The sequence below is a fragment of the Ovis canadensis genome, chromosome 14 (assembly GCF_042477335.2).
Source record: "Ovis canadensis isolate MfBH-ARS-UI-01 breed Bighorn chromosome 14, ARS-UI_OviCan_v2, whole genome shotgun sequence".
In the NCBI taxonomy this organism is placed as follows: Eukaryota; Metazoa; Chordata; class Mammalia; order Artiodactyla; family Bovidae; genus Ovis; species Ovis canadensis.
The window spans coordinates 53,543,609-53,558,233 of record NC_091258.1 but is presented as its reverse complement, the minus strand read 5'-3'; the positions used below and the strand labels follow the sequence as shown (position 1 = coordinate 53,558,233).

The following is a 14,625-nucleotide window of genomic DNA, read 5'->3' as shown; positions in this document are numbered from 1 at the left end:
TTGTTCTTCTTTTTCAAATTTGCTCTTAGCCTATCATGGACCTTTATTCTTCCATATACATTGTAAAATCAGTTTCCAAGTTCCAACACAATCAGGCTAGAATTTTTTTTACTGGAATTGCATTGAATATATAGATCATCCTTCCATCGTTAAGATATCCCATTAGTTATCTATGCATTCAAGTTTCTTATATATATAGACATATATATATATTTGAATTTTAGAGTTAGTGTCCTAAAGATCTTGTGCATTTCTTGTTAGGTGAATTCCTGAATAGTTCAGCATCATTCAAGTTGTTTTTATTACAGTTTCAAGAAATGTATTATTGCCGAGAGAAGGCAATGGCACCCCACTCCAGTACTCTTGCCTGGAAAACCTCATGGACAGAGGAGCCTGGTGGGCTGCAGTCCATGGGACTGGGAGTCGGACGCGACTGAGCGACTTCAGTTTCACTTTTCACTTTCATGCATTGGAGAAGGAAATGGCAACCTATTCCAGTGTTATGCCTGGAGAATCCCAGGGATGGGGGAGCCTTGTGGGCTGCCATCTATGGGGTGGCACAGAGTCAGACACGACTGAAGCGACTTAGCAGCAGTAGCAGCAGCCTGCTGGTTCTCTTGTTTTTTTTATGTTGATGATGGTGTGACAGTAATATTTGACAGAATGGATGAACTTTGAGGACATTAGACTAAGTGAGGCAAGTCAGGCAGAGAATGACAAATAGGAGACCCCTTATATGTGAAATCTAAATTTTAAAAAAGGAAAAAACAAATGCAAACCCTGTTCAGTGACTAGGGGAATGGCAATGTTATTCACTGAGCAGGAGATCTGGGGAGAAACCTGATGCGAAGAACTGACTCACTGGAAAAGACCCTGATGCTGGGAAAGACTGAGGGCAGGAGGAGAAGGGAACGACAGAGGATGAGATGGTTGGATGGCATCACCGACTCGATGGACATGGGTTTGGGTGAACTCCGGGAGTTGGTGATGGACAGGGAGGCCTGGTGTGCTGTGGTTCATGGGGTCGCAAAGAGTCGGACACGACTGAGCGACTGAACTGAACTGAGGTTCCTCTTCAGATGTGTTTATTCAGAGAGGCTTGCGGAACATCCAGTGAGGGATCGAGCGGGCATCTGGATGGAAGGATACGGAGCTGAAGGCAGTGGTCTCGGATGTGAGACAGATTCAGGTGTAACGCGTCCAAGCGGTTATTGGTGAATAAGTCACAAAGCACTTATAAAAGTGCCTAGCACGTGTGTGCTAACTACTGGTAGAACTATCGGACTCCCCGCACAGAAGTGGAAGTTAAACCAGAGAATGGACCAAGTCTCCCAGAGTCAGCCTAGAAGCCTGCGGTTCTGAGGCCGGAGACCTGTGCTACATCAACTGCGGAGCGCAGAGGACAAGGAGACAGGAGGAAGGCCGGCTGAGGAAGTCAAGGGGACAAAACCAAGGAGCCAGGAGTGGCTCTACTGAGATTGTAGAGGAATCTGGGACTGAATGTACACTTCCGCTAATAACCGAGCTTCAACGAGTTCCACCTCTCCTGGAAGGATCTGGCCAACTGCGACCGGCGCTAGAGCCCGAGCTGTTGCGCCGCGGCACTGACAAGGCCCGCCACGCCCCCGGGACGGCCACGCCCCCGGGCCCGACCTGAAGGAGCGCGTGCGCAGGAAGGGCCCCGCCCGCGGGCCCGCCCCCACCCGCCCCAGACCCGCCCCTTCCGCAGGGCGCGCTCTGAAGAGCGCCCCCCCCCCCACGCCCATGGGCCCGCCCCCAGTAGCTCCGATCCCGCCCCTTCCTTGGGGCGCACTCCGTAGAGTCTCTGAACTGGACTAGACCCATGGCTCATCCCGTTTCGGTGCGGATCCAGCGCAGAGCCCGCGCCCGGCGTGCCTAAAGAGTGAGCAGCCTGCTTAGTCTCCTGGGCAGGCATCGGGGCGGCGTGAGGTCGCGCTCGGTGTCTCCAGCGCGAAGCAGCCGTAGCCGACAGCTTTCAGCCGCGAGCCAGTAGCCTCAGAGGGGCGGGAGCGGGGGCGGGGCCCGGGCGCGGTGGGTGGGTCGGCATCACGTGGGTAAACACGCCGCACGTGGAGCGCAGCCTGAGCCCTGAAGGTGGTGTCAGCTAGCTGCTCGCAGAGGGAGTCGGGCAGGCTGCTGCGACGCGCGGCCGGTAGGCTGGGAGGCAGAGGCCAGGCCCAAGCCCGCGTGCACCCCACCGAGGCTCAGTTCCTTCCATTCAGCTAAACCCCTGCTAGCAATGGCAGGCACTGAGGTCGGCTCAGCAGCGTCAGGCCCTGGTCTAAAGGACGGTAATAAACCTTTAGATAGTGCCTAACCTCACTATCCCATTCCCAGGGATAGGTAGGCACTATCCCATTTCCCAGATGAGGAAAGCGGAGCCCTCAGCGGCTAGGATTTTTTCCAAAGCCGTGTGGCCAGAAAGTGACGCATCCCAGATCCCGATGCAGGCACCCTGATTCTTTTGTGCAGGGGCCGAGATCCTGCTCCTGGCGTCCTGCTGCCGCCCCTTGGGGCTGGGGCTGGTCTAGGGCACCTCGTGAAGCCCAAGATTCCCAGTTTGTACAATGAGGTAGCAGTGGTCCCCGCCTCCAGAGGAGGCTCAGAGGCGGCGCTCAACGAATCGTCACGGTAGCTTCCGCCAGGGTGTCGGACTTGAGGGGATGGAGCTGGCCGGGACCTCTGGCCCTCCTTCTGGCCCACCCTTCTCTTGCCTGAGCCGGGGGTCGTCAGCGCCCCCTGCAGTGGCGCGCTGGGCACTAGGGAGCAGTCAGCGCTCCTTCCCAGAGCCGACTTCCCCTCAGGCCCTCCTCCCTCCTTTCTCCTCCTCTTCCTCCTCCGCTTCCTCCATCTCTCTTCCTCCTCCTCCGTCCGCGCCGCGTGACCTGGAGCACAGCTGCAGAGTCGGTGGCCGCCAGGGGGCCGGGGTGGCCTGGGAGGGGGCCTGCAGAGTGCGCAGGTTTCTTTAAAGAGAGTGTTCTGGGCACAGGAGCTGAGCTGCCCGGCTCCAGGGGGGTCACAAGCGCTATTCCCGGGGCCATGCAGCCGGGGCACCCTAGGAGCCACCATAGGGCCCGAGGTACCAGAAAGCAAATACTTGGGCCCCAACCTTCGATTTGGTTTTGGGGTTCATGTAAACTGGTTAATGGAATAACCAGGCCCCGGCTTTTCGTGAAGTGCAGCCACGGACCCTGAAACCAGCGTCTGTCGTGCCCCCTCCCCAACCCCATGACCTTGGACAAGTTGCTGAATCTCCTTCTATCTGTACCCTTTTGTCTGAAACGGGGTTGTGGGAGAATTAAATGACTAATCCAGAGCCTTAACAACAGTGCCGTGCACACTGTTGGGAGCATTCAGGCCAGGACTAAGAACTTGACTTTCTTGCTGTCTGAATCGAAACCCAACCCTTGAGGTCAGTTCTTCTCTAAAGATCTTTTTCATGGAAGGTACTGTGAATGCACCATTGAACAGCCACTTGCCCTGATGCAGTCCCTGAGACATGTCAGGGGTCACGCAAGCCTGTGTGGTGGCCCAGAAACTGAAGCCTTCTATTTGCCCCCTCCCAGCTCGCTTACCTACTAACCAGCATCAGCTTGTCTGTCTCTGACAATGCTACCTCCTTTTCCCCACCCCCATCCCAGGACCAAGGGCCACACGTGTTTGGCTGCCCCTGTTTTGATAGTGCCTCCCTGAACTGTAGTGGAATGTTGGATCCATACCTTTATTCTACTAAGGAGGGCAAGTCTATGCAGAGTGGTCTTCTGGGTGGGAAACAAACGCTTTGTGGGTGAGAAGCACAGGTGCTTTGGCTAGCGAGGACCCTCCTGATCTGTCTTTATTCCTCCAGGCCAGATTGGGGATCTTGGGTGCTGGTCTAAGGAAGACGAAGATGGAAGTAAAACACAGGGAAACCTAGCAGACACCAGAGAGGAAAATTGCAGGGCTTGAGGGTGAAGCAGACTTCAGTGTTAGGCTGCTCCTACCCTGAGACCAGGTGTGGGGCAGGCTTTCCCACAGGGGTGTCTAGAACCTTCCCTGCATCTTGGACCTGGCACAGAGACCAGCACTGTGGAGTCAAGGGTGCTGAAGGGTTGAATGACAGTGGCCACACACCTACAGTAAGATGAACATTGTTGGAAGCAGGATTTTTGCGGCTCAGAGCGTGCTCACGTCTTGGCTGTCAACCATTGTTTGGGAGAGTTTTATTTGTTTCCATGTTTGCTGCCGTTTTCTCCACTCTAGCATCCCTTCACCCTGTCTGTGAGACCAGGCAGTTCACATGGCACTAATTCCATCCCGGCTGGCTCCTGCCTGGCTAATCAGAGCACTACATCCTCCTGGCCACAGTGATTAGAGAAGAGATAGGCATGTAACTCACTGGATCCATGAGAATCATCCCCAGGACTTTAGCTAGAGATTGAGGAAGGGCTTGCTGGTAGAAATATCAGCTTGGAGATACTGGCGGATATCACATGGAAGAGGAGATCGGCATAGAACAAAGCTAAGCTGAGCAAGGGCATTAGATTCCAGAGGACAGCATGCAAACACCCAGATCCAGCCATGCCATGCCTGAGGCTAAATACATCCCTGGGCTATCCAGAGGTCTGTATCCAAGAATTTCTTTTTTTCTCCTGGCTGTTTGAATTGTGTTTCACTTGCCACTGACTGTCTTTTCTGTCATATGACCTTCCTCTGGAGCCAAGACCACAGCCACCATTTCTGGATGAGAAAGAAATGTGAGCCTTGGGTACTCAGGGTCACATGGCTCATCAGAGGTGGACCCAGCCTAGAAATGTCTCTCCTGGTGTCTCTAGCAGGGGCTTCTGTGTCCTCTGGCCTCTCTCTAGACCCCCTGCTCTGGCCTCCTTCTATGGCCTTCCTGACCATGGGTCTGTGGCCACCCAGCCCACAGGTGACCTCGACTCTGTGTTTGCTGGGCTTGTGCCCTCTAGGTCTGTCTTGTCTATAACTGTATCATCAGGGCCCAGCATAGATGCTCTTGTCAAATACTGGTGGAGAGAATTAATGGGAATTGTAATTCCTGTGGCCTGCTGGGATTTGAAGGTAGGGATTTCAGAAAATCAGGAACCCCCAGAGCTTCCTCTCTCCCACCCTGACACCTGCCCTTGACATGCATGGGAACCTCATGCCCCCACTTTTACTGACTACCTCAAAACCCTCCCTGGTGGCTCAACTGGTAAAGAATCTGCCTGCAATGTGGGAGACCTGAGTTCTACCCCTGGGTTGTGAAGATCCCCTGGAGAAGGGAATGGCTACCTACTCCAGTATTCTGGCCTGGAAAATTCCATGGCCATATACAGTCCATGGGGTTGAAAGAGTCCATGGGTTTGCAAAGAGTCGGACACAACTAAGCGACTTTCACTCAAAACACTCAACAATTTCCCTGCACCATCTCATGTATGGCCATGTAGCCAGTCTTGGGTAGCTGAGTTAGGAATGAGTTTTCACTCTTCCTCCCCACCTTGGATCTCCCTGCCCAACTCCAAAGGCCCAGGTACCACAGAAACACCCTGATAGGCCATGACTGCTCCCCACCAGCACACCAGAAGGGGTGAGTAGAATTGTTCAGGAGGTGAGGGCTTGCTGCCCATAAGCAGGCTGTGCATCTCCTGAAATGTGCAGCAGCACATCTGCCCAGAGAAAAAGGGAGGCCCAGAATTGCAAGCTTTTGTTATTTTTACTTTTTGGTGTGAGGGGCCATCTGTGCAGGTTTGAGCTTGTCTGGAGGAAACCAGGATTTGTAGATGAAATTCAAATGTAGGATTACTTTGCAGGCTGTCACGCTGAGACTTTCTCCAGGAGCTGGGGCGGAGTGCTGATATTTTTATAGCAGCAGAGTGTGCCAGAGGCCAGCAGCTGCTCAGGGTAAGTGAGCACATGGGGCCCTCCAGCAACCTCTCAGCACTGGTCTTCTCTCAGCATGGGCTCCATGAAGGGTGCCAGCCTGGGTCACCAGCTATGCAGATTGGCCCCCACTGCCTGGGAAGACGGGGCCTGGAGGGTAGAAAGGTGGGTACTGCAGGAAGGAGGTTGGCAGTATTGGAGAGTGGGAGCCAAAGCAGCCCTGACCCCCTCCATCGTCACCATCAGTTCCTCCCAAACAACCTCAATAAACACTAAGTTGCAGGTGCATCCTCAGGATATACCACAGCCCCTACCTTCAGCTGCAGGGCACTCTTAAGCCTCCTGCTTAGAAATTCCACAACTGCCCTGCCTGAGCTACAGGTGGATTTTACCACATTGGGATCCCTTCTAGGATCTTCCCACAAACCAGGGCTACCTGGCATGGGGATGAGGGCACATGCCAATGTGAAATGTGCAGGAGAGCCATCCAAACCTGAAAGCCCTCTGAGGGGTGTTCCAGGTGAGGGTCTGGTACCGGGCTCTGCCGCTTGTACACCACCCCATGCATCCTGGGCTAATGAAGCTGGTGTTCAGATAATGGCAGAGGTGTCAGGCATGCACATTTGTCTCATTCATTTGTAGCAGGAAACATTGCTTATCACCTACATGCTTTCCTTGGGCTTCTCTCCTGGGCCAGAGGTGCAGCAGCACGTTAAGGGGTAGCATAAGAAGAAGAAGGAGAAAAAGACACTGAGGTTTATCACACTGGAGTGTGGAAACTCTTCGAGGCCATTGCTGACAACTCCTCCTGGGTTCTGGAATGACAGCAGACATGGGCAAATAAATGATTCATGACAACTTCAGTCACTGCCATGCCCCCAGCACATATACCCTTTCTAACTTATGCTAAAACAACAAAATTTAGTAATAAGAGATAGGGACTGTGGGAGGAAAGCAACTCAACCTCCCTTCTTCTTTCTTCAAAAAGAACTCAGGTGAGAGATGTGATTTAAGGTATACCAAATAAAGCAAGAGAATTCCAGAAAAACATCTGCTTTACTGACTATGCTAAAGCCTTTGAATTTGTGGATCATAACAAACTGTGGAACGTTCTTAAAGAGATGGGAATATCAGACCACCTTACCTACCTCCTGAGAAATCTGTACAGAGGTCAAGAAGCAACAGTGAGAACTGGACATGGAACAACGGACTGGTTCCAAATTGGAAAAGGAGTATGTCAAGGCTGTATATTGTCACCCTGCTTATTTAATTTATATGCAGAAGACACCATGCAAAATGCCAGGCTGAATGAAGCAGGAGCTGGAATCAAGATTGCTGGGAGAAATACCAATAACCTTAGATATGCAGATGACACCACCTTTATGGCAGAAAGTGAAGAGGACCTCAAGAGCCTCTTGATGAACGTGAAAGAGGAGAGTGAAAAAGCTGGTTTAAAACTCAACATTCAAAAAACAAAGATTGTGGCATCTGGTCCCATCACTTCATGGCAAATAAATGGAGAAACAGTGACAGACTTTATTTTCTTGGGCTCCAAAATCACTGCAGATCTTGACTGCAGCCACAAAATTAAAAGACACTTGCTCCTTGGAAGAAAGGCTATGACCAACCTAGGCAACATATTAAAAAGCAGAGACATTACTTTGTTGACAAAAGTCCGTCTAGTCAAAACTATGGTTTTTCCAGTGGTCATGTGTGGATGTGAGAATTGGACCATAAAGAAGGCTGAGCACCGAACAATTGATGCTTTTGAACTATAGTGCTGGAGAAGACTCTTGAGAGTTCCTTGGACTGCAAGGAGATCCAACCAGTCCATCCTTAAGGAAGTCAGTTCTGAATATTCATTGGAAGGACTGATGCGGATGCTGAAACTCCAATACTTTAGCTACCTGATGCGAAGAGCTGACTCATTGGAAAAGACCCTGATGCTGGGCAAGGTTGAAGGCAGAAGGAGAAGAGGACAACAGAGGACAAGATGGTTAGATGGCATCAATGACTCAAGGGACTTGAGTTTGAGCAAGCTCTGAGAGATGGTGAAGGACAGGGAAGCCCGACATGTTGCAGTCTTTGGGGTTGCAAAGAGTGAGACACAACTGAGTGACTGAACAACAAAATACTGCTATGCATGCGTGCACACACACACACACACACACACACACACACACACACACCCTCCCTGCCTGTCACTCCACCCAGAGGACTCATTACCCACATAAAATTACCTGTACATGGAGTTATGGAGAAGCAGGGTGGAGGAGGATGGGGGCAGGGCCTGGTTGGGGGCACAGCAAAGGACCCTCGCCAGGCAGGACTGCTGTTGGCATCGCCAGGGAGAGCCAGGGTGCGCAGATGATGGGGGAGGGGCCCAGAGGAGGGCTTCCACGGCCTTGCTGGGCTCCAGGCTCATGCTGGGCCTGACTAACTGGGCAGACAGACCTTTTCTCTTTTTTTAAACAGAAACAAAAGGATGAAATCATTAGCATCAATTGAGCACATTCAGTGTAGATTACTGACGTGCCATTGTTGTGAGGATAAAAGAAATATAATTAATAAAACCCATCCAGACAGCCTTTTGTGCTTCCCATAAATTCTTTATTGGCTTCTGCATCTATCTCGTCCACAGACAAGCCCTCTCTTTCCGCTGCCCTGGACACTGCTAAAATGAATAGTGCAGAAAATCACTCCTGAGATCTGGAAACTCATCTTTTTCCATGGTAATTTGTCTTCTCAAGCCTCAGTTTTCTCCATCACAGAGGCAGATTTAGAGCATTTTCCCATAGCACAGGGCAGAATTCCATTCAGGGAAGAACAAAGCCCACCCTAAGGTCGAGGCTTCTGAGGGAGGCCCAAGGTCCCTCCAACTCAAGACCATGTTCAGGCCACCTGGCAGGACCAGAAACTTTTCAGGCACCAGCCTTTGGGTAGAGGTCAATTTTCTGGCAGCAGCCCTGGAATCACACCTGCCCAAACTCTGGCCTTGATAGGCCCTAGCTGGGCTGAAGGTCAAAGGTCACCCTGAGGGTCACCAGGAAACCTGGAGGCCCAGGAGGAGGTGAGGCAGCTCTTAGCCCCCAGGAGGCTTCCCGCCACCTGCTTGCCAGTCTGACGTCTGCCACATGCTGTTGCCTTCCTGACATCTAGAGAAACGAAACTCCTTTGCATGACAGGAAGTAGGGGGTGGCTCCCTAAAGTGTGATTGCAAACCTGAAAATGCCCTAAACCCATCTCTTATCACCACCTGGAAGACCAGAGTCTGAAGAGAAACAGAAAGCAATGCAACCCCTCAGAGGCACGTGCTGTGGCCACACTGCCTGCTGGGTGGGTGAGGAACCAGAGGCCCAGGGCAGGCAAATGATGAGCTAAAAGCCCTATTTGCCTTTGAGTGATGGCCAGCTGAGATTCTCCTGTAAAATCCAGAAGTCTGAAACTTTTCTGTGGGAGCCAGGCAGATAAAGAACATACCTTTGGACACCAAGACATTTTGTCCTGAAAATTAAACATGTTTAAATATTCTGTGCTTCAGAGAGAAATTTGCCCTCTTTGCCACTTTTCTTGAGACATTCCATTTTCTTGATCTATACAGTTTTCTCACTTTTGATAGAATCATGGGTCGCCTAAGATCAAAGCAGCAGGTCCTGTGAGGCAGCAGGAAGTGTAGTGGGAACGCTGGTTCTCTGCAGACTGATGGTGCTGCCCAGATCTGGGAGCCATGTCTGTATGTGAACTCTCCCAAGTTTTAAATGTTGGCTCAAATGTCTTCAAACCCCTTTTGCAGCCCAGACACAACAAACCCGGCACACCAGCACAGGACATGCAGCCCTGAGGTGGCACCTCTAGATCCGTCCTGTCTGCTGCAGGGACCCCCACAGCCTCTGGGATGGAGTACACAAAACTCCAAGGGACCCACTTCAGACCAAGTCATTACCTCACACAGATCGAATGTTCACTGCTCCTCTCTTAACACGAGATAGCTCGGTTAGGTGCTTAGCAAGGGAGACACAGAGAACCTTCTGGATGACCTAGGCTGTGACTATTAGGATATGTTAACTTTGCACTTTTTTTTTTTTCTATTAAGGAAGGTGCCGCTAGGCTGAATGGATGATGTCTGTCTGACGATGCACTGGAACCTGGGCACTTGCTTGTCATCCCACTCTTGCAACCCTCCCAGGAACTATGTGGCTCCTTTGCTCAGAGAAGGACTGTAACAGAGGCCTGACTCTTTCCTGTTGATGTTTAGCTTTTCAGTCTTAATGATGGTAGCATATATTCTCCTAGCATGGAAGAGAAGAAACTTAATGAAAGTGATTATACATGTAAGGATCAATCCATGTACACATGGAGAAAATATTTAATGTGCCAGACCCTGAAATTATGTGCTAAGCAATGAAATAAAGTGGCAAGCCACCACTGAAAAATACAAACCAAAGAGCAAGTTTTTATGTACATTTTAAACTATTTAGAGATGATACAGTTGAAGGAAACAGCAAATATTTTCATTTATTCATATGTTAGCTGTATGAACAGAAAAAATTCTGGAGCAATGTATACTTTGTTAACACCAAAACAGAATGGCATTTCTGGGGAGTTTTCACTTTTGATGTTGTATGTGTTTGTAGTATTCTAACATTATAACAAATATGCTGCACTATTTGTAATGATAGGAAAACAGATAAAGTTAAATAATAGCAAATTTACTGGGAAGAGAAGATGACATTACCAAAAAGCTGGAGCAGATATGGGAAGGCAGGAACTCTCACACTCCTCACTTGGGAGAATAAATTGGCACAACTTGGGGAAGTAACTGATCACATCTAGCAAGTTGCAACAGCACATGCCCTTTGACATGGCAATTCCCCGTCTAGGAATGTGCCCTAGGGAGTTAACACACATGGCACACGTGTGCACAAGATGTGGACAGCAGCACTGTCTGTAATGGTGAAAAAAATTGGAAACCTACACATATACATGTAGAAGGTATACATTGTGGCATACTCACTGAAGAGAAAACTCTTATCACAGTTGAAAATGAGTAAACCCTATCCTACAGGTATCAACATGGATAAATGTTGAAAATAATGTTGAAAAAGATAGCAAGTGGTATTGTGACGTGTAAGGGGTTTTTTGTTTGTTTGTGTTTTGTTTTGGCTGCACCAGCTCTTCATTGTGGCGTGCGGGGTCTGTCTCTAGTTGTGGCTCATAGACTCTAGAGCATGGACTCAGTAGTTGTGGCCCAAAGGGTTAGTTGCTCCAAGGCAGATGGAATCTTCCCAGACCATGGATCGAACCCACATCCCTTGTGTTGGAAGGCAGATTCTTAACCACTGACCACCAGGAAAGTCCTGATGTGTGAAGTTCTATTACACTTAGGTGAATTTTAAAAACAACCAAAGCAGTGTTTCTGTAAATCGATTGCTTATGAATCCAGATATAAATGATAGAATTCTAAATATACGTGTGGAAATCATCCACCTGGACTTCAGGATGGCAGTTTCCTTAGAGGAGGAAAGAAACACTGTGGGATTAGGGAGGGTATTACCAGGGGGCCAGCTGTGTGAGAACTCAAGGGAGGGCAAAAGGTTTCTGGAAGGAAGGTGGGGTCAGCCATGCTAAGTGTGGCAAAGATGCCCATGAGATGAAGGCTAAAGGGTACCACATGGCCATTAGCTTTGCCACGTGGCCATCTTAGGTGGCCTTGGCAGGGTAGTGTGTGGTGAGTGGGGCAGAAGCCCCAGTGGAAGAGCTTGAAGGAGGAGGGACAGCCAGGTGTATATGATACTGTCCAGGAGGCTGCCCAGGAAGGGCAAGAGTGAGATGGAGTTGAAGCCTGGGGAGGGCCAGGGAGCAGAGAGGAGCCTCTGGAGGCTAAGAGCACCTCAGAGCAAGTGCCACGTGTTCTTGGAGTCCCCACTGCAGGGCTACTCCTGGCTCAGGCCTCAGTCTGACTGCCTACCTTTGTATTACCACCACCAGCAGCAGCAATAATAGCAAGGGCAACCATCTATTACTGTTTCTTTTTAATGTTCTAGATGCTAGGCTAAGACTTTTTATGCATTCTCCAATTTAACATCCCTTATGGAACAAAGACTTATTATCATCCCCATTTCACATCTGAGGAGGAGGCTTGGAGAACTTAAGCATGGTGCCCAAAACCACATTGTGAAATGGCAGAGAAAGGTCCCAGCTCCAGGTAACTGCCTCCAGAGCCCAATGAAGAAGTGACATCAGTGTGGGTTCAGAAAGGGTCCTCTTACTGCAGGAGATGAGGTTTCAGCTGGCTGAGGCTGCAGAGGTGCACAGGCCAAAATCACTGTTGTCTGGGAGTGCTGCAGGGCAGTCCCCACGCAGGGCCAGCTGGAAGCTCCTTTCCTCGATGCTCCATTGCCTTCCTGCACAGTTACTTTCCTGTGGTACAGAAGCATGACTTGGCTTGTTTCCTCAACCTGTGTCCACACATTGCTCTGAGCCCTCACTCCCCTCCTCTCACACGAGCTCTTCCGCCAGCGGTATCAGCCCCGTCTCGAGCTTAATGTGCAGAAGCCCTTTGTGATGTAGCCTCTGTCACCTCATCTGCCTTTGTCTCCTTCCACCCCACTTTTCCAGGGCTGCTTGGAAGGACTCAACAGCCTCCCTCCCGAGCACAAGCGCAGCTTCTACTCCATGCTCACGTTTCATACCGCTGCCCTCCGGGTTCCAGCTGTTCTTCTGTCTCGCAGGCTCTCCTGAGCTCTTGGACTCTTCCCATTGCTTTCCTCTCCAGAGCTAGTACAGCCTAGCACACAGCAGGGGCTCCCATGGGAGGCTGGCTCACCGTGTCATGCCAGGGAAGCCAGCATTAGACACTCAGATGCCACACAAATTTTTGGAATTGGCATTGATCAGGAAAATTATTTGAGGGGGCAGAGACAGTGTTTATTGAATAAAGGACAGCATTGCCCTCTTGTCTGAGGCTCTTGGGAAATAGTACCTGTTAGCTTGTGAAACTGAGCACATTAGAGTCTTCTGAAGTTAAATTTGAAATTGGGATGAGGTAGGAAAAATCTATGCTCACTGAATACAAAATGCAATTGTCTGTCATTGCAGGAACTAAAGTATCTGCCACAAATTATATTTAAGACTCTATTGTCACAGGCAGATTAGCTAATGCTTGATTTTAAGTATAGGCTCCTAATGCTATTACTCCTGGTTAGCTCTGCCTGGCAGGTAACCTTGTGGAACAAATGACTGCATTGCTTGAATAACATATTTGATCAAACAGGACAATTCTTTCAAAAATTGAGTTCTCTGTGGCAATTTGAGACCTGTAATCAGCAAATTAGATGATTACAGCAGGGATAAAAATAGTCTTCTAACAATGTCCAAGGTATAAATGTGATTTGAATTTCAAAATGCTAAACATGTGGTAGGAAAATGCACGGTTGGATAAATATGACTAGACATTATCAGATTTGATTTCTCTTTCCATCCCTGCTCTGAGGTAGAGCCTAATTTTGCCCAGATAAACTTCAATCTCTCTTGTGCCTGAGTTGGGAGAATAGAAGTGCATCTACACACTAAGCTCCAAGTCTTAATGGACCCACAACTCTGCTTACTGGTTCTTGGTCTCAAGAATAAGTCAAGGTGAAGCTCAGCATCTCTTATTCTCCCACTGGTATAAAATGACCTCTGTGAAACAGGCTGTCCAGGTTCCACACATGGGGGATGGCCTGGGAAAACCTTCAACACCCACCACTTGAAGAACTGTGTCTTCTTTCTTGGGCACGGGGGCTATAGGCCTGACAGCAGCTGTGATGAGGGCTGCTGTGTAAATTCTGTGAGCTGGGGTGCGACATGAGGATGTGGTGTGCTCTACCACAATCGAATCAGTCTTATGATTGGTTGACAAATTACCCCTCCCTTCTCTGGGTCCTTCCTGCTGACACATCTTTGCCTCATAGCATTTGTTCACCAGGGTTGACTACAGCTGCCACTTCCACCCCTGCTATCTGTTTGATATCACGCTGCCTCAGTTGGTTTCAGATAAATTGCAGAATAAATCTGATCTGGCAAATGGGTATAGAGCCAACCAATGAGAGGTCAAAGTTTGTACTGGAACTTCCAAGCTCTCTCAAGAAGGGAAATTTGATTTCACTTACTAGTGGCTTAGAGAGTTTCTGGCAGACTCACAGAAAATATTGGATACTATGGATTTCAGTTACCCATCTGGGATTTATCCTTTATTAGCACAGATTATCAAGAGCTGCCTGTGGCAACACTGCTATTTAAAAGAATACTGATCTCCAGAAATACAGCACTCTGATGGTTTACAAGTGAGGCAGCCTCATCTCAGCATACTCAGTAACTACCGCTCTTTGCAGTACGATGGCTCGCCAGTCCATGAAGTATTCACCTCAAACACACTTTTGAGCCAGTGTTTCCTCACATCTGCCAAGCTCTCAAACTTACAAAACAGAAATGTATTTAGTGCCATATTTTTGCACAGAAAATATCATATGTAAATTAACCCCTTTTAGGAATTTTCAAGTCACAAATGATCACCATTAAAAAGTCACTACTTTAAAGGCAAGAGTATCTCTGAGATGAATAATTAACTAAGAGTATCATTTGCTAAATGCCATTACATGTATATTTATAATGCATTTATTAAGAAACTGCATTAAAATGACAGAACTATAGCATCACAATGTGAAAAAGTAGGACCTCTCTCAAATTTCATATAAATGT

At 49.1% G+C, this 14,625-nt stretch overlaps 1 long non-coding RNA gene across 2 annotated transcripts; it reads left to right on the top strand.

Annotated features, from left to right (window-relative positions):
* Nucleotides 1-1,796: 1,796 nt before the first annotated feature.
* On the top strand, nucleotides 1,797-10,330 carry LOC138418090 (uncharacterized). Of its 2 annotated transcripts, XR_011248408.1 has the most exons (4): nucleotides 1,805-1,903; nucleotides 5,817-5,907; nucleotides 8,528-8,618; nucleotides 9,980-10,330. It is a non-coding gene; the product is annotated as an uncharacterized lncRNA (long non-coding RNA). The 2 variants fall into 2 exon arrangements; XR_011248407.1 differs by lacking the exon at nucleotides 8,528-8,618 and having other exon boundaries at nucleotides 1,797-1,903.
* Nucleotides 10,331-14,625: the final 4,295 nt, after the last annotated feature.